Here is a 26,721-nt window from a genome sequence, read left to right on the forward strand (position 1 = left end):
CAGTGTTTGTTTCCTTCTAAATATCACATTTACATCGTGAATACTTGCAAAGGTAAAACTGCAACAACTACATTACATTAAAGTGCAGCATACAGTCAGAATCTACCTGCTCCATTGACTGCTTTAAATACACTTCAACACAAACTATCCCGACTCTTTAACTAACGAAAACATAAACCTTATCGACCGTCGTTACTTTTAACAGAATCAGCGTTAACATTTTAATTCAACATATCGATTATCTCATGACTTACAGCGTTGCTTTCACTGTGTTTCTGGTGCGTAGAAAACAATACTTGCACTGAACTGGCACATGTGAGCGCCCCCCACCCTTGCGTTAATCCCAAATTGGTATTTTCCCACAAGACGCGGTGAAACCGGATGTGACGTCATCACATGCCGCGATATATTAGACAACGAATTTACTTAAACAATCCTAACGTAACTAAAAAAATGCTAACAAACGAATTACTAAGTGAAAATATTATAAACTAAATAACTGCCATAAAGGCAGCACAGTGAGGGTCTTTAATGATGGATGCCGCCTTCTTGAAGCACTGCATCTCGAAGGTGCTCTTGATGGTGGGGAGATTTGTGCCTGTGATGGGTCCGGCCTAATCTACGACCCTCTGCTTCATCCTATCCATTGGTAGGTCCATCTAAGGCTCTGAAGCAAGCAGTCAGAATGCTCCCCATGTACACCTGTAGAAAATGGCGAGAGTCTTTGGTGACATACCAAAGCCTAATGAAGTAGAGCCACTTGCAAGCTTTCGTTGTGATTGCATCAGTGTGTTGGGGCCAGGATAAATCCTCCGAGATACTGGTGCCCAGGAACTTGAAGTTGCTCATTCGTTCCACTGCGGGCCATAAGGACCGATGTGTGCTCTCCCAACTTCTGCTTCTTGAAGTCCACAATCAATTCCCTGGCCTTGCTGTCACTGAGCGTGAGATTGTTGTTGCAACATTGCTCACATCTGCTGGACCCTCCCAATTACTGTTATTAAGATGGCAACAGCTAGTAAATAATCTTGTCCATTTCATTTCCAGTCCTTTCTAAAACCATCCAGTTCCAACTCATTTCCCTCATGACATTTATTTATTGAGGTATATCTTGGAATAGGCCATTCTGGCCATTCGAGCTGCATCACCCAGTAACCAACCCCCAATATAACTTTAGCCTAACCGCGGGACAATTTGCAATGACCAATTACCCTATCAATCAGTATGTCCTTGGGTTTTCGGAGGAAACCCATGCAGTCATTGAGAGAATGTGCAAACTCCTTACAAGCAGCGATGGGAGTTGAACCTGGGTCACTGGTACTGTAAAACATTGTGCTAACCACTACACTACCGCGATCTTTACTCTACAGTCAGAGGAATGTCCTATTCTCTTCACTGCATGCAGACTCAGAGATGTGAGCCCCACACTGGAGTATTCATTTCCAGTGAAGCAAGCCAAGTTGTCACAAATCGAACAGCCCTCTGGTGGGTCATGTGAAGGGATTCAGTTAATTGAATTTCTTGGCTGCTTTGAAGTTTTACGGTCAGGTTGCACAGTGGTGGTAAAAAGTCATCTCTCTCTCTCTCTCTCTCTCTCTCTCTCTCTCTCTTTCTCTCTCTCTCTCTCTCTCTCCCTCTCTCTCTCTCTCTCTCTCTCTCTCTCTCTCTCTCTCTCTCTCTCTCTCTCTCTCTCTCAGTACAGTTGTTTCCTACACTCCAATCCTCAGAAAAGAACAATAATGTCAAATCTGACACCTGTTTTTTGTGGTATTTCAGAATCATGGAGCCAGCTGCCTCCTCTGTTGCTGGCGACTTGCAGATGCTTCACTCAGTGTACAAAAGCAGGTGCCCTATTGAAGTCTCCGAGACAAAATTTAATTTTAGTTGTCAGAACGAAACCTGTGCATAATGTGATTATGTTCACCTCCACTGAAGGTTTCAGTATTGCCACCAATGGATAATATTCTTGCATGTATTGAACAAAGATCAACTCCCTTTGCTTGGGCGTCACCAATCTAGATTTCTGCATTTGCCACAGTAGCATAGCTTTAGGGATATCAATGGGTCAAAGTCAAAGTCAAGTTTACTGTCATTTGCACAGGTGCAATGAAAAAATTTACTTGCTGTACCCATTACAAGCACACAACATCAAACAAACACAGGCAAAATGTTGGAGTAACTCAGCAGGTCAGGTAGCATCTATGGAAATGAATAAATAGTCGACATTTTCAGGCTGAGGTCCTTTGTCAGGGCTGAAATGGAAGGGGGAAGGTGCCAGAATAAAAAGGGGGGGAGGGGAAGGAGGATAACAAGAAGATGATAGGTGAAGCCAGGTGGGTAGGAAAGGTAAAGGGCTGGAGTAGAAGGAATCTGAGAGGAGAGGAGAGAGGACCAGAGGAGAAAGAGATGGAGGAGGGGATCCAGAGGGAAGTGCTAGGCAGGTGAGGCAAGGTAAAAGGCCAGAGTGGGGAATAGAAGAAGAGGGGAAGGGGAGGGAAAACATACCCGAAAGAGAACTCGATATTCATGACATCAGGTTAGAGGTTACACAGACGGAAAATACGGTGTTGCTCCTCTACTCTGAGGGTGGCCTCATCTTGGTGTAAGGGGAGGCCCCAGACTGACATGGATGTAATGTTGAGACTTTATAAAGCACTGGTGAGGCTTCCTTTGGAGTATTGTGAGCAGTTTTGAGCCCCTTAATTTAGAAATGATATGCTGAAGCTGGAGAGGTTTCAAATGAATCCAGGACTGAACAGTTTGTCATATGAAGAACATCTGGTGGCTTTGGGCCTGTATCACTAGAGTTCAATAGAATGAAGGGTGACCTCATTGAAACCAATCAAATGATGAAAGGCCTTGATAAAATGGCAGTGGATGGGTTGTTTCCTATGGTGGGAGAGTCTAAGACCAGAGGACACAGCCTCAGAATATAGGTGTGTCTTTTTAGAACGGAGATGAGGAGGAATTTCTTTAGCCAAGAAGTTGTGAATCTGTGGAATTCTTTGCCACAGCCAGCTGTGGAGGCCAAGTCTTTATGCATACTTAAGGCAGAGGTTAATAGATTGTTGATTGGTCAGTGCATGAAGTGGCATGGGAGAAGGTAGGAGACTGGGGATCAGAGGAAAATTGGAGCCGCCATGATGAAATGGGGAAGCAGACTTGATTGTCCAAATAGCCTAATTCTGTTCCTATATCTTGTGGTTTTATGGACATGTCAGAACGGGAATGGGCTTCACCTATCAACTTCTAGCTAGCCTCCTTCCCTTCCCCCCACCTTTTTATTCTGATGTCCTCCCCCTTACATTTCAGTCCTGATGAAGGATCTCGACAGAAAACGTCAACTGCTCATTCATTTCCATAGATGCTGACTGACCTGCTGAGTTCCACCAGCATTTTCTTTCTGCTTTGGACTTTCAGCATCTGTAGAATTGTGTTTTACAGCATCAAATTAAGCAGCATTCACAAGAAAACAAAACATAAATGAAACACAAACTGTGCACAATTTTTACAAGAAGTGATTAGATGAAAAAACAAGGTCCATTTTAGTGTAAAGTGATCAGAGTGGCCATAGTGTTTCTAAATTGTTGTCATAATTATGGTTTTGCCTGTTCGTTCAAGAATTAGAGTTGATGGTTTTGCAGATCCTGGAAATCTGCAGCTCCTGCAGGAACTCAGTAGGTCAGGCAGCATCTATTGTGGGAAATCCACATATTTTGGCTAAGACCTGAGAGGTTTCGGGCCTGTTGAAGAGTCTCAGCCCAGAACATTGACTGTGTATTTTGCTCCATAGATGCCGACTGTCTTGCAGAGTTCCTCTTGCATTTTGAATGGTTTGGTTGGCAAAGAATCCGACTGGATTCCCGTTCCTGGTGTTTGTGTGATGGGGTACACTTAATGAAGGGAAGATCTGGATTGGCTTCCATCTAACCCCAGCGCCGAGAAAACTTGTAATTTGTGTCCCTAGTTGATGGGTAGTCATCTATTTGTGAACCATTGAGGCAGACTCTATCAAAGGACTGTGACTTCAAGCCAGCTGAAATTTAAACACTGTAAAAATATCTATCTATCTATTTATTTACTGAGATACAACGCAGAATAGGCCCTTTTGGCTCTTTGAGTTGCGCTGCCCAGTAATCCCCTGATTTAATCCTGGTCTAACCGCAGGACAATTTACAATGACCAATTAACCTACCAACCGGATTGTGGGAGGAAATCAGAGCACCTGGCGGGAACCCATGCGGTCACGGGGAGAATGTATAAACCCCTTACAGGCGGCGAAGGGATGATGAGAAAGTCAAGATTAATAGCAGATGCAGAGCATTCAGTACTCCGCAAACCACTGAGGTGGCTGTTGTGCTGTTTGCCAACAAGACTTGGGAAAAGTTCTTCAACGGTCATCCTTTGGCCTATGCAACTGGTCAAGATATCCTCTGTGAGTAAGATGTCATGCTAAAGGAACTAGAAAAATGGTGTTTGTGTCCCATCCTGAATTAATGAGCGATAATTAGATTTTGCCACCCTTATTAAATCCGACAAGGAGGGAGATTTCATTGAGCTGGTCTGTGTGTGACTTCCCAGTGCTTTCAGACGGCATCCAGCTGCTTTAATAACTTCACTTTAATCCTCAGTAAACACATGTTTGAGGGAGGTCCACTTGTTAACGTCTCTGGGTAATATCGCTCGCTGCAAATGACACCTGCGTTATATGGTTTTTGTTTAACGCGGTTACTGAGGGACACTGCTGTTTATTTTGGCAGACAACACACAGCTGCTCTTATATACAGGAAAATGAAGCCAACAACTACTGAAGAATTTATACGTGGAGCGTTAACCAAGCCAAAAAATGTGCGTGCTTTTTCTTTTCTGCAAACCTTCCCACCAGCCCGCACCCGAAACACACCCCCCTCCCACAGCACTTTTCCAGGCAGTAAAATTTAGAAAGCTGATATTCCTTCCAGGGCACTGTCAAAAGTAATTTGTTCCAGCTTCTCAGTTTCAAGTTTTCTCTGTACTGGGGTAAGAAACTGGAAGTGCACACCATATCAATTGTGTAAGAACTACATATGTAATATTGTGCGTTCCAAGCAGCTGCTGGAATTTAGATTGAAAACAAGGCAGTGGCTTAGAAGGTAGCATCTAGGGCACGACAGTGCATCTCACGTTTTTCTTCATCGAAGGCTGCCAATATTTTGTCACTGGGTATATCCGAGGGTGCGATTAGGCATACCGTAAAATTGGACACAGTAGTGAGTTGAAGCAGAAGAATGACGTGGAGGATCACAAGCTGATAAATTTTGGACAATGTGCTGCTTTTTATTGAGAGTCATTGTCTTTAATAAAAGTTATTCTGTTTACGCCCTAACTCTGATTATTATTTGCAAATGTCAACAACTACACGAATCAGCCTATAGGCGTTGAACACAGGCAATCAAAGGATATGTAGACTGTGCAGAGAAATTAATCTTGTGGTTCAGAAATGATCAGCAAGGATCATTGAATGCCAGGGCAGGCTCAAGGGGCCTTAGAATCAGCTCCTGTGTCCTTCCTTCCTTATCTTTTCTCTCTCTCTCTCTCTCTCTTTTCCTTCATTTGCCTCTCAAAGTACATTTATTATCGAAGTATGTATGCTGGATGTGACTCTGAGATTTGTCTTCCCACAGACAGTCATAAAACAAAGAAAAACTTGGAACCCACCTCAAAGAAACATCAAACGCTCCTTCTCCAAGGTGCAAAAAAATTATGCAGACGGCAAAAAAAGTGAAAAACACAGAATATAAACACAAAATTGAAAGAGTCCTGGACCATTTACAGACAGGATTGAGGGAGAGAGAGTGAGTGGGAGAGAGAGAGGGAGGGAGGGAGGGAGAGAGAGAGAGAGAGAGAGAGAGAGAGAGAGAGAGAGAGAGAGAGAGAGAGAGAGAGAGAGAGAGAGAGAGAGAGAGGGAGAGGGACACCTTCCTCTTGGAGCAACAAGGAGAGGGAGAAAGAGAGTGTCACACAGAGGTACCTTCCTCCAGCAGCAGTGAGCAAGAGGCTGGTAGACGGCGCTGAACACTCACTCGCCTTCCGCTCTCGCCTCGATTGTCCCAATCTTTCTCGATGGTCTAATTGGTGAGATTGGTGAGAAATGATGTTCGTCATGGGCCCATGCCCCGTCTCCAGGTTTCTTGGCCTTGAGGCCACATGCTTCCTCACTGAGTACCCTCGGAGACAGCAAAGCACCAAATCACTCAAGCAGCCCAAAAATATACCAGCTAAATGCAGATCACAAACTCCAACTGTAGCAGAACTACTTTTAAAGAAAAAGTAGATGTTAAAAGAAGTGAAAGAAGTTGTTTTGTGAACTGTCTGAAGTGTGTCGCCCTTTGTTGCGTTGTTCGCTGGCACCACCTTCTTCCACTTATTTTCTCTCTTTCTTCCTTTCACTCCCTCTCAGCTTCCTTTTCACTCCGCTATTTTTTAACTCTTCCTTTTCCTTTCTCTCTTCCTTATATTTTCTCTCTGTCTTTTTCCTTTATTCTCTCTCTTCCTTGTTTCTCCTGCTTTCTTTCTCTATCTTTACCTCATTGCTGCAGTCTTTCTTTTCTTTCTCACTTTCATTCTCATTCTTTCTCAGTTACCCTGATTCTTGCTTTCTTTTCCTCTTTTTCTCCTTTCACTTTGCTTTTTCTGTCTCCTCCTCTCTTTCTTCTGGGCACTGTCTTTTTTGCTTCCTTCATTACTTACACTCGATATTTCTCTCCACCTCCCAGGAGATTAGGAATTTCAACAAACATCAGCACATTAGGTACAGATGATGCTAAATAAAGACATGTTTAAATGTTTCCTTTGTTTATTTACTCAGAGATACAGCGTAGAATAGGCCCTTTCTATAACCATATAACCATATAACAATCACAGCACGGAAACAGGCCATTCTGGCCCTCCTAGTCCGTGCCGAACTCTTAATCTCACCTAGTCCCACCTACCCGCACTCAGCCCATAACCCTCCACTCCTTTCCTGTCCATATACCTATCCAATTTTACCTTAAATGACACAACTGAACTGGCCTCTACTACTTCTACAGGAAGCTCATTCCACACAGCTATCACTCTCTGAGTAAAGAAATACCCCCTCGTGTTTCCCTTAAACTTTTGCCCCCTAACTCTCAAATCATGTCCTCTCGTTTGAATCTCCCCTACTCTCAATGGAAACAGCCTATTCACGTCAACTCTATCTATCCCTCTCAAAATTTTAAATACCTGGATCAAATCCCCCCTCAACCTTCTACGCTCCAATGAATAGAGACCTAACTTGTTCAACCTTTCTCTGTAACTTAAGTGCTGAAACCCAGGTAACATCCTAGTAAATCGTCTCTGCACTCTCTCTAATTTATTGATATCTTTCCTATAATTCGGTGACCATCCTTATAACCGTCCTATATAATCCTATAGAATTTACAATGAGCAATTAACCTGCTAACCGTTAAGTCTTTGGAATTTGGGGGGAAACTGGAACAGCCGGAGGAAACACATGCACTCTCAGGGGGCACGTACAAATTCCCCACAGGCGGAGCCGGAATTGAACTCTGAACTCCAGAGCACCCCGAGCTCTAACAGTGTCGCGCTAATTTCTACGCTACTGTGGTGCCTTAAATAATACTGGGGCGGCACGGTGACGTACCGGTCAGCACAACACTTTACAGTCCCAGTGACCCGGGTTCATTTCCCGACGCTACCTGTAAGGAGTTTGTACGTTCTGTCTGTCACCGGGTGGGTTTCCTCCCACAGTCCAAAGACGTAGTGATTGGTAGGTTAATTGGTCATTGTAAATTGCCCAATGATTATTTTAGGATTAAATCAGGGGATTTCCGGGTGGTATGGCTCAAAGTCCTGGAAGGACCTATTCTATGCTGTACCTCAATCAATCAATCAAGAAATAAATGACTTTTGCATCCCTTTCATAATGTTGCAAATTGCATTACAGCCAATAAATATGCTTCTGGAAAATATTCACCGCTGCAATGAAGGAAACATGCCAAGTTGTACAGAATACGTTCCCAGACGTGTTCATAATGAAATAATCAGTTTCACCGATGCTATTTGAGAGACATGAGGGATAAATATTGGCCAGGGAAGTGGAGAACATTTCATGGGGATCTCTTCTGTTAATTTGGGAGAGCAGATGGGTATTTAGTTTGCAGAATCACTGGAAAGATGGCACTGCCAAAAATGTAGCACACTCTTTATGCTACACTGGCATGTGAGCCAAGATGCTAGGACTCAAGACCCTGTCGTTGACAAGACTTCTATCAATCCCAATGGCAAAAATAGAGGTCCAGAAGAGAAGATGGGTTAAAGTTTCAGCTGAAAACTGAAACTTTACGCTGAAAGTTTCACTGGCGCCACAGTAGTGTAGAGGTTAGCACACCTCTATAACAGCTCGGGGCATTCCCGAGTTCAGAGTTCAGTTCCGGCGCCGTTTTGTAAGAAGTCTCTGTAGGTCCTCCCACAGTCTAAAGATGTACTGAATAGTTGAATTGGTCATTGAAAATTGTCCCGTAATTAGCTAAGGGTTAATTAGGTTTGTCGCAGGTTGCTGGGGAGCCTACTCTGCACTGTATTGCTAAATAAGTAAATATATCTCCATCAGTTCTTCTCTCTTGATGGCACAAAACAGAGCCTGACATAGAGTGCTATTGTCTCTGAGTCTGAAGGCCATGGATTCAAGTTCTGGTACAATGTACACACTTCGTACAATTGAGACACAGGAGCTTAACAGTTTCTGGCACCAGCGACTGGAAAATCACGGTTCGATTCCTGCTGCCGTCCATAAGGAGTCTGTACGTTCTCCCTATAATTGCACAAGTTTCCTCTGTGTACCCTGGCTTCCTCTCACATTCCAACAAGACATGCAGGTGAAGGTTAACAGGTTGCGGCTGTGAGAAACTAATGAACTGTCCCCTGCATATCCTTGGACTGTGTTGAAACAATGCATTTCACTGCCTGTTTCAATGTATATTTTGACAAATAAAGCTAATCTAATCTAATTTAATCTAACCAGTTAAGGCAGGCTGAGCTTTGCATTGTACAATATTGGATTTGACCTGGTGTCAAAAAAATTCTATTTTAGGTGTTTGAAGAATAACACATGTTGGACTGCAGTTAGCAACTAAGAGTATTCATAATAACAAAGTTCAAAGTTCAAATTAAATTTATTATCAAGGTATCTGTACATATATATCACTATATACAACCCTGGGATTCATTTTCTTGCTGGTATGCTCAATAAATCTATAGAATAATAACCATAACAGTATCAATGAAAGACCACACCTGCATGGGTATTCAACAAACTGTGCAAATACAAAGAGAAAGAAATAATAATAATAATAATAATAATAATAATAATAATAATAATAATAAACATCGAGAACATGAGATGAAGAGTCCATTGGTTGTGGGAACATTTCAATGATGGGACAAGTGACATTGAGTGAAGTTATCCCCTTTGGTTGAAGAGTAGTAGCTTTTCCTGAACCTGGTGGTGTGGGTCCTGAGGTTCCTGTACCTTCTTCCTGATGGCAGCAGTGAGAAGAGAGCATGTCCTGGGTACTGGGGTTTGCTGACGATGGATGCTGCTTTCCTGTGACAGCGTTTTATGTAGACGTGCTTAATAGCTTACACTTATGTGGAATGTCATTAGTACAGAATTCCTCAGTGATTTCACATGAAAATTTGACATAAAGGCACCACCGGCAATTTTAGGACAATATTAAGAACTGTCTTATGGAAGAGTGAAGAGGACAGGCTGTGAAGTTAGTGTCAGAATAGGCTTGGTGCCTGAAGCCTCAACACCAATGGCTAACTGAGGGATTGGATTGGAGGCTTGTGCTGAAGAAGGTTACAGAGATTGGAAAAATCATCACTGTGGAGGATTCAAAATACATTACATATGAAAGTGAGTTTACATTTAAGAATCGTAGAGCATATGATATGACTTTTGCTATATTGTTTTACTAGCTATTGCTGTTAGTTGAATGTTAACTATTTTCAAAAAATCGCAGTGGCCAGAGGCTACTTTATTCGGTACACCTGTCCACAAGTCATTCATGCAAATATCTAATCAGCCAATCACGAAGCAGCAGCTCAAAAGTAGGCAGGCATGGGCAAAAGCTTCAGTTGTTCGGATCAAACATCATAATGAGGAAGAAATGTGATCTAAGTGACTTTGATCGTGATATGATTGCTGGTGCCAGATGGAGTGGTTTGAGTAACTCAGCAGATCTCCTGGGATTTTCAAGCACAACAGCCTCTAGAGTTTAAAGAGAGTGGTATGAAAAGTGATAACCATCATCCAGTGAGCAGCAGTTCTGTGGACAAAAGTGCCTTGTCAATGAGAGAGGATGGAGGAGAATGACTAGATTGGTTTAAACTGACAGTAGGCACAGGAGGTATCTAATAAAGTGGCCACTGAGTGAATTTTGTTGCTGGTTTTATCCTGATTATGCATCAGAATGGAGAGGTACAAAGGAGTCCTCAACCACAATGCCAATGATCCTGGGATGTTACTGCCTGAGAAAGTCACAGGGAAATAATGAAGAGTTAAGTAATAGAGAGCAGGCTTCTCCGGATAGCGATAGATGGTGTTTGTGGCAAATATGCAGGTGAGCTTCATAAATATGAGAATCCATGCCCTTTATGATGTTCCTGGGAGCAAGTGGTATCATTAGTGTCCTCCCAATGATCACCAGCAACCAAGGGTGTCGTCCCAAAATGTCCAATTTTCAACCATCAGCCTCCTGAACCAGTGTGCATAACTTCACCTCACCTCATTACTAAACTGATTCCACAACCTATGGACTCACTTCCAAGGACTCTGCAACTCATGTACTCAGTCTTATTTATTTACTATTTTTTAAAAATTTGCACTGTTTCTCTTCCTTTGCTCATTAGTTGTCTGCCAGTCTTTGTGCGTGTGTGTGTGTGTGTGTGTGTGTGTGTGTGTGTTTAGTTTTTCATTGATTCTGTTTTATTTCTTTGTTCCACTGGGATTGCGTGGAAGAAAATGAATGTCAGGATATTATTTAGTGACATACACTGTAAGATTTTGACAATCAACTTTCTTTGAACTTTAAACTTTGAGATTGAGATTGAGATTCAACTGTTTATTCCCCTCCGTTGATGCTGCCCGAATTGCTCAGCTCCTTCAGCAGTCTGTGTGTTTTGCACTAGAAGTAATAGTTGGTTGATATACAGTCAGGCCAAAGGTACTGGTAAAGTGGTTCAATTAAAAAAAATGTTTTTCTTCAGGCCAGATGTTCGATCATTGAGTGCGGAAATTGATTGTTGAGAGAATTCAGTTCATTTTAGGAGGCTTGCAGGACGGCCTCTCATTTTCAGATGATGTTGTAGAATACATGGAAGCTTTGTTTGTCATGGAATTCTGAAGTGTGGGCGTCTGCAACTTGACGAGGACAGAAATAGCAACATCTTTTTCCTTGTCTATAGTCAGGTGATCACAGAGAGTAAATCTGCTGAACCCTTGGGCCACGAGAGCTTGGAAAGCGTAAAAGAAACAGTTGGCGATGTAGCCAAATAAACATGGAGGGACATTCCATAAGTAGGATACTGAGCACACACTGGTGCAGGTGCAGCGATTAATGTCAAATCCACATCCATGGATCTGCAGCGTGTTAGAGGTTATAAGATTGTTTTTGAAACAGTTAATTATTTAGTGGAGGTGGATATTGGCACTGATATAGATTACTCATTGATCGATTGCGACATGCACAAGCCGCAGTTTGGACCAACTCCATTGTAGACTGCAATACCATTCTGTGGGCATCCTGAAGTTTTCAGAGAAACACTGCATAGTCAGTGCAAGGACATGGTGAGGACTCCGATGATTTGCGGTCATTTGTAAATAATGGCTAAAACTGAAGGGGTAGGGTTTGCCACTGGCACTGTATGTATATGGATGTACCATGGAGAGCATTCTGACTGGCTGCATCACCATCCGTATGGGGGGGGGGGGGGAGTTGGTGTGTGTGGATCTACTGCACATGATCAAAGTAAGCTGTGGAGAGCTGTAAACTTAGTCAGCTCCATCATGGTCACTAGTCTCTATAGCATCCAAGACATCTTCAGCCAGAGGTGCCTCGAAAAAACTCCCACCACCTAGGACATCACCTCAGAGAAGCAGTTTCAGCGACAGGTTACTATCGATGCAATGCTCCTCAGACAGGATGAAGAGGTCAATACTCCCCAATGCCATTAGGCTTTACAATTCTACCGCCAGGACTTAAGAACTTTTTAAAAGCTATTATTAATGCTTTTTGAGATAGTGATTTAGATGCATATCATATTTTTTACTGAGTTAAGTATTGTATGTAATTAGTTTTGCTACAACAAGTGTATGGGACATTGGAAAAAAAGTTGAATTTCCCCATGGGGATGAATAAAGTATCTATCTATCTATCTATCTATCTATCTATCTTTTCATTGTTAACATCAAGAAAGAGGTACAGGAGCTTCAAGACACACACTCAACGATTCAGGAACAGCCTCCCTGCCATCTGATTTCTGAACAGACATTGAACCCGTGAACGCTACCTCACTACTCTTGTTATTTCTGTTTTTGCACTACTTATTTAATTTAACTATTTTATATTGATATACTTACTGTAATTCACAGACAAGAGAAAGTCTGCAGATGCTGGAAATCCAAGCAACACGCACAAAATGCTGGAGGAATTCAGCAGGCCAGGCAGCATCGATGGGAAGGGGTAAACAATTGACGTTTCGGACCGAGACCCTTCACCAGGGACTGGGAAAGAAGATGAGGAGTCTGAGCAAGAAAGTGGGGGGGAGGGCAGGAAGAACATTGTAATCCACGGTTTGTTTTTCTATCTGTTATTATGTATTGCTTTGCACTGCTGCCACAAAGTCAACAAATTTCACAATGTATGCCAGTGATACTAAACTTGATTCTGAGGAGAAATCAATAGCATTAGAACGTAACTCTGGATATACAAAAGCTTTCAGGAGCTCAGTGATCAGCTCCTCACTAACTCATACAGCATCACTATTGGGTACAAGGTATATCACCATATCCAGGAGCAAAGCTTCTCGACTCTAAGTGGAGGAGGATCTGTAAAGAGAATTTGCCTGTCATTTTTTGAGTTTCTTGCCCTCAGAGGCTTCTTGTTGGCAGACCTTTCACTCTAATAACAGACTCATAAAATGCTTATGGTGATTTTTAGGCTGAAATAGCTACTCCAGTATAATAAGACCATAAGACACAGGAGCAGAATTGGGCCATATGGCCTATCGAGTCAGCTTTGCCATTCAATCATGGCTGATCCCTCTTTTTCTATCTCCTCCACAACCCCAGTTCCCGGCCTCCTCCCCGCAACCGTTGAAGCCATGTCCAATCAAGAACCTTAAATACTGCTTTAAATACATCCAACGACCTGGCCTGCACAGTTGCATGTGACAACAAACACCATAAAATCACCACTCTTTGGCTAAAGAAATTTCTCCGCATCGCTGTCTTGAAAAGGCGCCCCACTATCCTGAGGCTGTGCCCTCTTGCCCTAGATTCTCCTGCCATGGGAAACATTCTTTCCACATCTACTCCGCCTAGGCCTTTCAACATTCGAAAGGTTTCAATGAGATCCCCCCTCATCCTTCTGAATTCCAGCGAATACAGACCCAGAGCCATCAAACATTCTTCGTACGATAACCCTTTCAGTCCTGGTGGACTATCTCGTCTGGAATGCTCTGTAGAATACGTCACGTTGAAGTTGAGTATTACTGAGGATGTGCTGTTTCGGATGTCCTGTGAGGAGGCAACCTGTAATTCATAACAAGGCATTGTTAATTGAGGGACATTAACAATACTTTCTGGTCGCAGTTGAAGAGGCAGGAAGGCCTTCCATTGAGGTCAATGCCTAAGTACATCTTGTCGAGGTGGAGTGAATTGGAGGAGGGGCGATAATGAAATCAAAACCTTCTGGAGTTGTCAGCCAGTGAATTAAGGTTGCATGAGGTAGTACTTTAACATTGTTCACGACCAGCACGAGGGAATTGTTTGCATGAGATTGGCAGCCTTGTTGGTTTGGAATTGATGAAACTGCTGTTCTGTCTCTCAGGGTGGTTGACCCCCTGTCGTCCACTTTTCTGGAGCGAATCCGTAAGTGACTTGTCCATCCCAGCACATGAACGTGCGTGTCTTTCACCTGGACACGAACTACTTCCTCGTGCTGGTTGATATTCTCTTAAAGTGGTCGGATGGACGACTGTGTGGTCCGTCCATCTCTACAAAGTGGACCACAGCGGCCTTGTGGTCGCCACTTTGAGCACACAATTCTTTCCTTGAGGAGTGAATTTCCACCCGGGTGGGCAGGGTGGTGCAGCAATTAGTGCAGCAGCCGCACAGCCCCAGGTTCAATCCTGACCTTGGAGGACAATGAAGATTTGGTAAACTGTAGCTCTGTGTGGAGTTTGCACATTCTTCCTCTGACTACACAAGTTTCCCTCGGTTGCTCTGCTTTCCTCCTACAGCCACTACAGGCCTGTTTGCTACATTAATTGCCTACAGCAGATTACCCCCAGAGGACATGGGCGGAAGGAGAGTAGTTGCAAAGAGATACATGGGGGAATGGGAATGATCGGAGAAACGGGTCTAGTCGATGGTCACCTTCTGATTCATAATGAAACGTGAACAAGAATGGGCTGCATTTCAGGCTGGCACAGTCTGTCACGTTCTTTTGCTTTAAAACAATCCAACACGAGGGACTGCAGACACTGGAAACTGGAGCAACGCGCCATCTGCTGGAGCAACTCAGTGAGTCGAGCAGCATTTGGGTATTTTTATTTTTATTTTTAAATTATTTAGCGATATAGCCCTTCCAGCACAACGTGCATGTGCCACATAATTACGCTCATGTGCCCAATTATCCTACTAAGCTATACGTCTTTGAACTGTGGGGGGAGTCTGGAGCACCCGGAGGAAACCTACGCGGTCACAGGGAGAACGTACAAACTCCTTAAAGACAGCAGCGGGATTGAACCGGGTCACTAGTACTATAATATCATTACGTTAACTGATACGCTACTGTGCTGTACCAGACCATATATGTGCCAAAACAAATTGTTGATGTTTTGGGTTGAAACTGTGCATCTTAATGTCATGGTCACCATAATATCTAATCTTCAATGGGGAAGCTCAACATTTCCTTCACACTTCAAAGGAAAATGGCAGATGGAATTTAATGCGCGAGGTTCTGCACAAAAGAAGGTGGGGGGGAAGTCAAGATGGTGCTAAATGGCGACTCCTTTGCTTGCAGCTCCGGAAACAGCTCTCTTTCTATCTTTGATATCTCTTTTTTCCCCCTTCACGTTTCTTTTGAAGACCCTGACCTGGAGTTACACACTGACTTCGGTTCTTTGCGGGAATGGAACTCGTTCTCGGGGCCTCACGACCGGCCACTTTTCGATATCCCAAGGATGCGGCCTGGAAGTCAAGTGCGCCTTCAGGGTTCCGGGATTTCGTGGCTCTGGGAATGTGCTGATTCTAGGCCAGTGCCCCTGAATGAAGCATCGTGGGAGAACACGGAACATCGGGAGTAGCAGGTTAGCTGCCAGGGGTTGTGTGTTTGGAGAGCTGCGCTTTTTTGGTGCCGACTCTGCGCACAGAGCTCGGAAAAGGCGACTCAATAGGCTTTTAACATCGTAAATCAGTGAGTTGTTTGTTATGTCTCTCCTCTCGCTGTGAAATGGGAACATCTCTTTTTTCAAGAATGTCAGGATGTATATTGTAAACATTTATGGAGAGAAGGCAGGTACAGGGTTCTGAGTTGGATGATCAGCCATGATCATACTGAATGGCGGTGCAGGCTCGAAGGGCTGAATGGCCTACTCCTGCACCTGTTTTCTATGTTTCTATGTTTCTCTGACGTTAGATGTATCTATTGACCTATTGAAACCTATTGGTAGGACGAACGAGGGTAGGTCTTACACAGTGAATGGTAGGGTCACAGAGGAGTGTGGTAGAACAAAGGGATCTGGGAATACAGGACATAGGGTAACAGAGGAAATGAAACAGATTGACATTAGGAAGGAAAAGGTGATGAGAAGACTGATGGGACTGAAGGCTGACAAATCCCCAGGTCCAGATGGTCTGCATCCTAGGGTACTAAAGGAGGTGGCCCTGGAAATTGCAGATGCATTGGTAATCATTTTCCAATGTTCCTTAGATTCATGATCAGTTCCTGAGGATTGGAGAATGGCTAATGTTATCCCACTTTTTAAGAAAGGAGGGAGGGAGAAAACAGAGAACTATTGACCTGTCAGCCTAACATCAGTAGTGGGGAAGATGCTAGAGTCCATTATTAAGGATGAAATAGTGGCATATCTAGATAGCAGTGATAAGATTGGGCCGAGCCAGCATGGATTTACCAAGGGTAAATCATGCTTGACTAATCTGTTGGAGTTTTTTGAGGATGTAACCAGGAAGTTAGACGGGGGAGATCCAGTGGATGTAGTGTACCTCGATTTTCAGAAGGCATTTGATAAGGTCCCACATAGGAGATTGGTGGGTAAAATCAAAGCTCAGGGCATCAGGGGAAGACATTGACATGGATAGAAAACTGGTTGGCAGATAGAAAGCAAAGGGTAGCGGTGAATGAGTGTTTCTCGGAATGGCAGGTGGTGACCAGTGGGGTGCCACAGGGCTCGGTATTGGGACCACAGCTGTTTACAATTTACATCAACGATTTGGATGAAGGCATTGAAAATAACATCAGCAAATTTGCTGATGATACTAAGCTGGGTGGCAGGGTGACATGTGATGAGGATGTTAGGAGAATTCAGGGCGATTTGGATAGGCTGGGTGAGTGGGCAGATACTTGGCAGATGACGTTTAATGTGAATAAGTGTGAGGTTATCCACTTTGGGAGTAAGAACAGGAAGGCAGATTATTATCTGAACGGTGTAGAGTTAGGTAAAGGAGAAATACAAAGAGATCTAGGAGTCCTTGTTCATCAGTCACTGAAGGTGAATGAGCAAGTGCAGCAGGCAGTGAAGAAGGCTAATGGAATGTTGGCCTTTATTACAAAGGGAATTGAGTACAAGAGCAAGGAAATCCTCTTGCATTTGTACAGAGCCCTGGTGAGACCACACCTGGAGTATTGTGTACAGTTTTGGTCTCCAGGGTTAAGGAAGGACATCCTGGCTGTAGAAGAAATGCAGCGTAGATTCACGAGATTAATTCCTGGGATGTCTGGACTGTCTTACGCAGAGAGGTTAGAGAGATTGGGCTTGTACACGCTGGAATTAAGGAGATTGAGAGGGGATCTGATTGAAACATATAAGATTATTAAGGGATTGGACAAGATAGAGGCAGGAAATATGTTCCAGATGCTGGGAGAGTCCAGTACCAGAGGGCATGGTTTGAGAATAAGGGGTAGATCATTTAGGACAGAGTTAAGGAAAAACTTCTTCTCCCAGAGAGTTGTGGGGGTCTGGAATGCACTGCCTCGGAAGGTAGTGGAGGCCAATTCTCTGGATGCTTTCAAGAAGGAGCTAGATAGGTATCTTATGGATAGGGGAATCAAGGGATATGGGGACAAGGCAGGAACCGGGTATTGATAGTAGTTGATCAGCCATGATCTCAGAATGGCGGTGCAGGCTCGAAGGGCCGAATGGTCTACTTCTGCACCTATTGTCTATTGTCTAATTGTTGAAAGTGATATCACAGGTTGATAAAGAAAGTTTCTGACACATTAGCCTTCATAATTTAATGTATTGAGTACAGAAGATGGGATGTTATGTTGAAGTTATATAAGACTAGTGAAGCCTAATTTGAAGTATTGCGTACAGTTTCGGTCACCTATCTATAGGAAAGAAAGAAACAAGGTTGAAAAAGTACAGAGAAAATTCACAGGGATGTTGCCGAGTCTGGAGGAGGCCTGAGTTATAAAGAAACATTGAACAGTATAGGACAGTGTTCTTTAGAACTTAGAAGACTGAGGAAAGATTTGATAGAGGTATACAAAATTACGAGGGCTATAGACAGGGTAAATGCAAGCAGGCTTTTCTCACTGAAGTTGGGTGGGACTACAGCCAGAGGTCGTGGGTTAAGGGCGAAAGGTGAGAAGTTTAAGGGGAACATGAGGGGAACCTTCTTCATTCAGAGGGTTGTGAGAGTGTGGAATGAGCTTCCAGCGCAAGTGGTGCATGGGAGCTTGATTTCAAAGTTTAAGAGAAGTTTGGACAAGTACGTCAATAGTAGGGGGATATGGAGGGCTATGGTCCCGGTGCAGGTTGATGGAAGTAGGAAGTTTAAATATCTTTGGCATGAACTAGATGGGCTGAATGGCTGGTTTCTGTGCTGTTCTTCTCTAGGGCTCTGTGAAATAATGAGGCAGTAGGTATTGGTCAAATGTTTCACAGGTCTTGCACTGTTTTAGCTTGTGTACATTTTGCTCCACCACAGGATGTTTCTGAGCAAGATACCGATGCCTCAGTTTTCTGATGCCCAACTTGGATGAAAAGACAAAGAAGAAGAGAGGAGCCAGAAGGGATATCTAGAGTCAGAAGCTTGGATGAGAAGACAGAAAACTGGCAAGATGAAACCATGGAGAATCTGTAGAAGTACTGGGAGATGGGAACTATACAATAAGGATGATTAAGGTTCATGTTGATCATACAATACCTAAGTAGATGATGATTCAGAAATGTTTGGTAAGGTAAGCCTGGGGCTGACTGGCAAGAAACTGGGTCAGGAGGTACCACAGATCTAAACAAAATTAACAACTCATTGCCTAGTGGGGGTAATTGATCAAGACTGAGATCACCTGGTGTGGGTGGTCAGAGTTGGCAAAAATGCCCATGCAAATGGGAAATTTACAGGGGTTAAAACATGTAGATTAAATGAATACCTGTCTGACCGTGTATTTATATGTAACTATTAAATTGATGAAGCTAGTCTTTAATTACCTCCATGTCAACAGTCTCTGAGAGTCTAATGTAGTATTTGTGGATAATAGTGATTTGCACTAGCTTGTTACTAATCTTAAGAGTAGTTTTTGATGAATGTTTACACCTTGCAGACTGCGTTTACTGTACAGTGTGACTTTTGATTCATTGTTGTATCAACCATGGTGTTAGTTGAAGGTTGGTATCTATCTTTGATGCTGGTCTTAGTGAGCTGCCACACGAAAAGTTGGACACTACAGAAAACAAGGTTGAGAATTTTAAAGTTAAGCCAATGCTTAGTGAGGACTAAAGTGTGGCTGTAAACGTAATGGCGATGACCAAGCAGAACTTGATACGAGTCAGGAGCAAAAGAACAATCTACTGGAGGAACTCAGAGGGGTTAAGCAGCATCTGTGGGGGGGTGGGGGGTACCAGAGTTGGAATGAGAATCAGGTTTAATATCACTGTTGTGAAACTTTGTATGGAGGGGAGGGAAGATTCACGGATATTTCAAGATGCCGCATCAAAAGATGAGCCGGAAAGTTAGAATGTGGACAGATGAGTTTTGGCATTTGGAAGGTAAAAGATGGACGCTAGGCAGAAAACTATGGGAATAATTGTCTGGACATTACAAAGGGATGAGTGAGAGTTTTGACAGCAGACAGGCTAAAGCAGAAGCAGAACCAGGCGATATGGAAGTGGAAATGGCAGGAACTGATGGAAAAGAATTTCAGGATGTATATTGCATACATTTCTCTGACGTTAAATGAACATATTGAAAGGACACGGACTGGAATCTTACCTTCAGGTCAAGTAAAACACGAAAATTGCAAACAAAATCTGATACAGATGCAACATTTCTAATTATAGGGAAATATCTTGTAGGGAAATAATTCACTCTTCCCATTTTCACAGTACTGGAAAATCTGGCGATTTAGTTGCCAGAAATTGAACAGGTGGCTCTTGATTCTCAATGATGAATCCAAGATGAGGTCTGATGAACGGCCTCAGTTTGTAATGTCGACTCTTTATTCATCTCAGTGGATGCTGGCGATTTTAAAGTTAGGAACTGCTGAGTTCCTCCAGCATTTTGTGTGTGTTACTCTGACTCCCAGTGTGTTCACTCTGATACTTGGGATTTATTTAACTGTTTTTCTCTCAGTAGGTGCATAAGTTATTCTGAAGCTACCTGTGATTTTGTTAAGTTAGGAGCCGCTGTCCCTTATGACAGAAGCAATAAATCAACAGCAAGTTCCTTGGAGAATTCATGCGCTGGTGTTTTAACAAAAGAGTTGCACATGCTGCCCTCTGCTGCTGTCAGTATGAAAACTCACCTTATAAATCCTGCTGTATCTTTCAGAAAACTATGGATCAGTACCAGGTTCTCCTTCACAGTTTAATTTTCGATGATTACAGTAATATCAATATTGTATGAACATCATGAATTTAATACTAAAATAACTGTTTCGCAGGCATGACGTGATGTGAGAGCCTCATTTTCACCAGGCTCTCGAATCTTGGGTGCAGCACTCCTTTGTAGGTGTCCATAGTAGCTGAGGGTCTGCTTCAGAGGAGGAAGTAACAGGGAGCTTATACAAGCTTAGTCTGATATTTCCCCTTAGAAAATAGGCTGGGTTGATTTTGCCATTACACGTCAGGCTTGTTTCTGTCTGTATGAGATCTATACTCATTAGGTATACCTGTACACCTGCTCATTAATGCAAACATTTAATCAGCCAATCATGTGGCAGCAGCTCAATGCATAAAAGCAGGCAGACAGGGTCAAGAGGTTCAGTTGTTGTTCAGACTGGGCGTCGTAATGGGGAAGAAAGGTAATCTAAATGACTTTGACCATGGATGCTAGTTGGTGCTGTCATGCTTACTTGCAATGACTTTGAGACACAGACAATTCTTCAAGAAATTTAAACCTTTATTTGCAAACAAAGGCTGAGGCAATCAATGAACTTGTCATCGAAAGCCCACCGAGCTCCGGTGTACAGCATTCTTTATAGTAATCTCTTATCTCAGTTACATTTCGGTTTCATCAGCATACCCAATCAATTTTTAGTTGCATATCATCTATATATGAATTAATTAATCGCTCTTGCCTAGCCCGTGGTACGTCACCATTGTTTTTCACCCGTTCGCATTGGGGCCTTATTCGTGGCCAAGATGATGTTTTCCAGACAACCTCCCTCACAGTACATTCCTGCTCGCAGCATCCTGTCCGCCACCGTTATCTCGTACTAAACAAAGGCTGAGTGTAATACATGGGATACATCGTAGCTAATAGTGTTGTAAAACAAGCAGGTGTACGGTAAGTGCCATAATATGCAGCTAAGAGAGTACAAAGTATCTAGTGAAAACAACACATAACAAAATGTGCCTAGTAAAATAATATATATTAATATTCGGTACCTAGAAGTGATTACATAGTATAGTAAATAGCTAATACATAGTGATTATAGTTCAGGTATATATAATGATTATATTAGGTATATTTCTCAATAGTGCCAGATGGGGTGGGCAGAAACTGCTGATCTCCTGTGATTTTTACACAGTCCCTAGAGTTTATAAAAAAATGGAGTGAAAGACAAAGAATTCCAGTGACAGGCAGATCTGTGGGCACAAAAGCCTTGTTAGCGAGGGAGGTCTGAGGGTTATCGGCCGACTGGATCACACTGATAGGAAGGTGGTGGTAACTCAAATAACAACAGTGGTGTGCAGAAGAGCACCTCTAAATGCACAACAAACCAAACTTTGAAATGCTTGGGCTACATTGGTGAAAAATGATGGCTTACACTCAGTGGCCACTTTATTATGTACTGGAGGTCCCTAATAAAATGGCCACTGAGTTTATAGTTGACAAAAGGGACCAGCAAGCAGAAAAGAGGAAAGAAGTTTTGGTCAGCGTTATTTAGTTGCCATTTATTTTGAAGGACAGCCCGGGATATTTCTAAAGGTTGCATGCACATATTTCCACGAGACAATTCCAAAAGCTGTTATTGAAAAGGAGTGATTGAGCAGTTGACATTTAGAAAAACTGTACGGCAAAATATTCTGCGTTCACGTCAATGACTAAAATATATCACATGAAGGTCTCCAGCAATCACCTTCATAACAAGGAGAAAGTCTTAGGGAATTTGAAGCACAGAACTGATCCCGAGTAGCCAGCTGGCAAAGTGACAGAAAATAGATGGAAATGTATTCATTCTAAATGGGAACTGTGATGCGTGCAGAATGTACACTGGAGATCAACGGTAGAGCTGGTGGAAAATGATGGCACATCACAATTGCAGTGAAGGTGGAGGAAGGCTGCAGCAGTGAGGGGCTACTGGACCCTGACCCCAATCTGTCGAGGAGCATGTGGTGGCCGTTAATGCATCAGTCTCCCCATTTTAAACAAAGTCATGCGCAAGTACTTTCCATTGAGGGAATAACCCCTTGAGAAAGGGGTTCCCATCCTGGGGTCCACGGACCCCTTGTTTAATGGCATTGGTCCATAGCATAAAAACGATTGGGAAATGTGGCCGAAGGAGAACACTATACTCAACTTGAGTGATTGCATCACTACTACTGTGATGTGAAGCTTAGGTGAGGATGGTAATCAGAATCAGAATCAGGTTTATTATCATGGCATGTGTCGTGAAATTTGTTAACTTAGCATCAGCAGTTCAATGCAATGCATAATCTAGAAGAAGAAGAAGAAATAAAACAATAATAAATGAATAAGTAAATCAATTACTGTATGTGTATATTGAGTAGATTAAAAATAGTGCAAAAACAGAAATAATACATATTTAAAAAGTGAGATAGTGTTTACGGGTTCAATGTCCATTCACGAATCGGATGGCAGAGGGAAAGAAGCTGTTCCTGAATCGCTGAGTGTGTGCCTTCAGGCTTCTGTACCTCCTACCTGATGGTAACAGTGAGAAAAGGGCATGCCCTGTGTGCTGGAGGTCCTTTAGTAATGGACGCTGCCTTTCTGAGACACCGTTCCTTGAAGGTGTCCTGGGTACTTTGCACACTAGTACACAAGATGGAGCTGACTAAATTTACGACTCTCTGCAGCTTCTTTCAGTCCTGTGTAGTAGCCCCCCCGCCCTCATACCAGACAGTGATGCCGCCTGTCAAAATGCTCTGTACGGTACATCTGAAGAAGGTTTTGAGTGTTTTTATTGACATACCAAACCTCTTCAAATTTCTAATGAAGTACAGTTGGTGTCTTGCTTTCTTTATAACTGCATCAATATGTTGGGACCAGGTTAGATCCTCAGAGATCTTGACACTCAGAAACTTGAAACTGCTCACTCTCTACACTTCTGATCCCTCTATCAGGATTGGTCTGCGTTCCTTTGAGTTACCCTTCTGGAAGTCCACAATCACCTTATTCGTCTTACTGACATTGAGTGCCAGGTGAGGCACCACTCCACTAGTTGACATATCTCACTCTTGTATGCTCTCTCGTCTCCATCTGAGATTCTACCATCAATGGTTGTATCATCAGATGGTATTTGAGCTATGCCTAGCCACACAGTCATGGGTATAAAGAGAGTAGAGCAGGGGCTAAGCACACACCCCTGAGGTGCACCAGTGTTGATTGTCACCGAGGAGGAGATACTATCACCAATCTGCATAGATTGTGGTCTTCTGGTTAGGAAGTTGAGAATCCAATTGCAGAGGGAGGTACAGAGGCCCAGGTTCTGCAGCTTCTCAATCATGATTGTGGGAACGGTGATGTTAAATGCTGAGCTATAGTTGATGAACAGCATCCTGAGATAGGTGTTTGTGTTGTCTAGGTGGTCTAAGACCTTGTGAAGAGCCATTGAGATTGCATCTGTCTTTGATCTATTGTGGCAATAGGCAAATTGCAATGGGTCCAGGTCTTTGCTGAGGCAGGAGTTCAGTTTAGTCATGGCCAACCTCTCAAAGTATTTCATTACTGATATGTGAGTACTACTGGGCAATAGTCATTAAGGCAGCTCACGTTGTTCTTCTTAGGTATAATTGTCTTTTTGAAGCAAGTGGGAACTTCAGCCCATAACAGTGAGAGGTTGAAAATGTCCTTAAGTATTCCCGTCAGTTGGTTGGCACAAGTTTTCAGAGCCTTACCAGGTACACCACTGGGGCCTTCTGCCTTGCGAAGATTTACCCTCTTTAAAGTCAGCTTAACGTCGGCCAAGACAGAGATCACAGGGTCACCGGGTGCAGCAGGGATCTTCACAGCTGTAGTTATATTCTTCCTTTCAAAGCGGGCATAGAAGGTGTTGAGTTAATCCAGTGGTTATCCAGTGGTTAAGAAGGTGTACGTTGTATTGGTCTTCATCAATCGTGGAATTGAATTTAGGAGCCGAGAGGTAATGTTACACCTATATAGGACCCTGGTCAGACACCACTTGGAGTACCGTGCTCAGTTTTGGTCGCGTCACTACAGGAAGGATGTGGAAGCCATAGAAAGGGTGCAGAGGAGATTTACAAGGATGTTGCCTGGATTGGGGAGCATGCCTTATGAGAATAGGTTGAGTGAACTCGGCCTTTTCTCCTTGGAGTGACAGAGGATGAGAGGTGACCTGAAAGAGGTGTATAAGATGTTGAGAGGCATTGATCATGTGGATAGTCAGAGGGTTTTTCCCAGGGCTGAAATGGTTGCCACAAGAGGACAGAGGTTTAAGCTGCTGGGGAGTAGGTACAGAGGACATGTCAGGGGTAAGTGTTTTACTCAGAGAGTGGTGAGTGCATGGAATGGGCTGCCGGCAACGGTGGTGGAGGCAGATACGATATGGTTTTTAAGAGACTTTTGGATAGGTACATGGAACTTAGGAAAATAGAGGGCTAGTAAGACTAGTAATTTCTAGGGTAGGGACTTGTTCGGCACAACCTTGTGGGCGGAAGGGTCTGTATTGTGCTGTAGGTTTTCTATGTTTTTTTATGTTTCCTAACCTGGTTGTGAAGCATCACTGACATTCATGCTGATGGGGTTCGCTTTGTAATGTCTTGCAAACCCTGCCAGAGTTGTCTTACATTCTAGTATCCAAGTCTAGAATTGAGACACAATTTTGAGACTGAGACAAGAACACGGTTCTTGATTAGATGCTAGTTGAGAACCTGATGAGACTCAACTAGAATCCAGAGATCTAAACGCAATAGCAAACTGAACCAAAGTTGAGCTGATAATTGAACACTGAACCCGAGTTAAGGTGCCCTTTAAATATTCAAATCTCAGTGCCAAAATATGGCTCCAATTAGGGGAGCGGGTCAGAATCTTTAACGGGACCATGCCAGCTATCCATACTCTGGAGAATTGGAACGTCTAAACCCTGGAGGCTGGCAGGGTTGGGCGCCTACTGTAATAATTACTACATTGGAACTCGTGAGTTTTCTCACAGAATTACAGGCTCTTAGTTGGATTATTATCTGTATAATGTGAGAGATATTTTGTGGAGATACTGAATTGGATGATGTGATGGTCTTAACTATCTGGATTCTAAATAAAGAATAATTTTTGCAACAAATCAAATATAGGGCAATCTGAATTCTCAAGAGTTGTAATAAATATTTAAAGATTGGTGACTGGTTTTATTCTCTAGCCTCAACTTCTTTTCAATGTTTCCTGAGATGATGATTCATGTTAGGACTGGTAGTAAGAGGGTTTGCGGGTATTTTGAATGGTCATGAAGCCCAGTAGTGGGGATTGGTGGAAAATTTTTGATACATTCAGTATAATTTCTTTGAAGTAAGGTTAACATTTGATTAACTGGATGTTTTTGTAGTTTAGCAGGTATGGCTTTAATGTACAACCTGAGCAAATGTAGAGAGATTAAAGATTAGATTGGAATGTGTACATCAAATCATTGAAGCATACAGTGAAATGGATTAATTTTATCAATGACCAATATAGTCTGAGGATTGGCCCTGCTTCTGGTACCAGCAAAGCATGCCTATGGTTTACTAACCCTTACCATAACGTAACATCTTCGGAATGTGGGAGGGAACTGGAGCACCCAGAGGAAATCCATGCAGTCAAAAGTAGAAAGTACAAACTCCTTATAAGCAGTGGCAGGAACTAAACCCTAATCACGATCTTTGGTGCTGTAAAGTGTTATGCTAACGGCCACAACACCGTACTTTAAATAGCTATTTAAAGCAGAAGTGGTTTTGCACTGATGTCCGTTCGGAGAAAACCTCAAATAATACAGTGAATTAGTAATGTGTCCTATTCGAAGCAAACTCAAATTATATGAGAAGGAGTATATAGGAGGTTATTTGACCTTTCAAATCTGTTCTGACATTCAGTAAGGTTATGACTGATCCTGAGAATCACAGTCAGAATCAGTTTTAATATCACTATCTTACACAATGTGATTTTTTTACGTTTTGCAGCAGCAGTACAGAGCAAAAATATAAAATTTTTATAAATTAAAAAATAAATAGTGTAAAAGGAAGGAACAATGAGATGTTGTTCATGGTTTCATGGACTGTTTAGAAATCTGATGACGGAGGGGAAGAAGCTGTTCTTGAATTGTGGGGTGTAGGCCTTCAGCTCCTGTACCTCCTGCTAATGCTGAAATGTAAAGAAGGGATGTTGCAGATGGTGAGGGCCCTTAATGATAGATACTGCTTTCCTGACGCATCACCTCTTGAAGATATCCTTGATGGTGGGGAGAGTTATACCTACGTTAGGGCTGACTATGGCTCAACACTCTGTAAAATCTTGTGATCCTGTGAATTGAAGCTTCCCTACCAGGCTATGATGCA

Source organism: Hemitrygon akajei, chromosome 1 (genome assembly GCF_048418815.1).
Source record: "Hemitrygon akajei chromosome 1, sHemAka1.3, whole genome shotgun sequence".
Lineage (NCBI taxonomy): Eukaryota > Metazoa > Chordata > Chondrichthyes > Myliobatiformes > Dasyatidae > Hemitrygon > Hemitrygon akajei.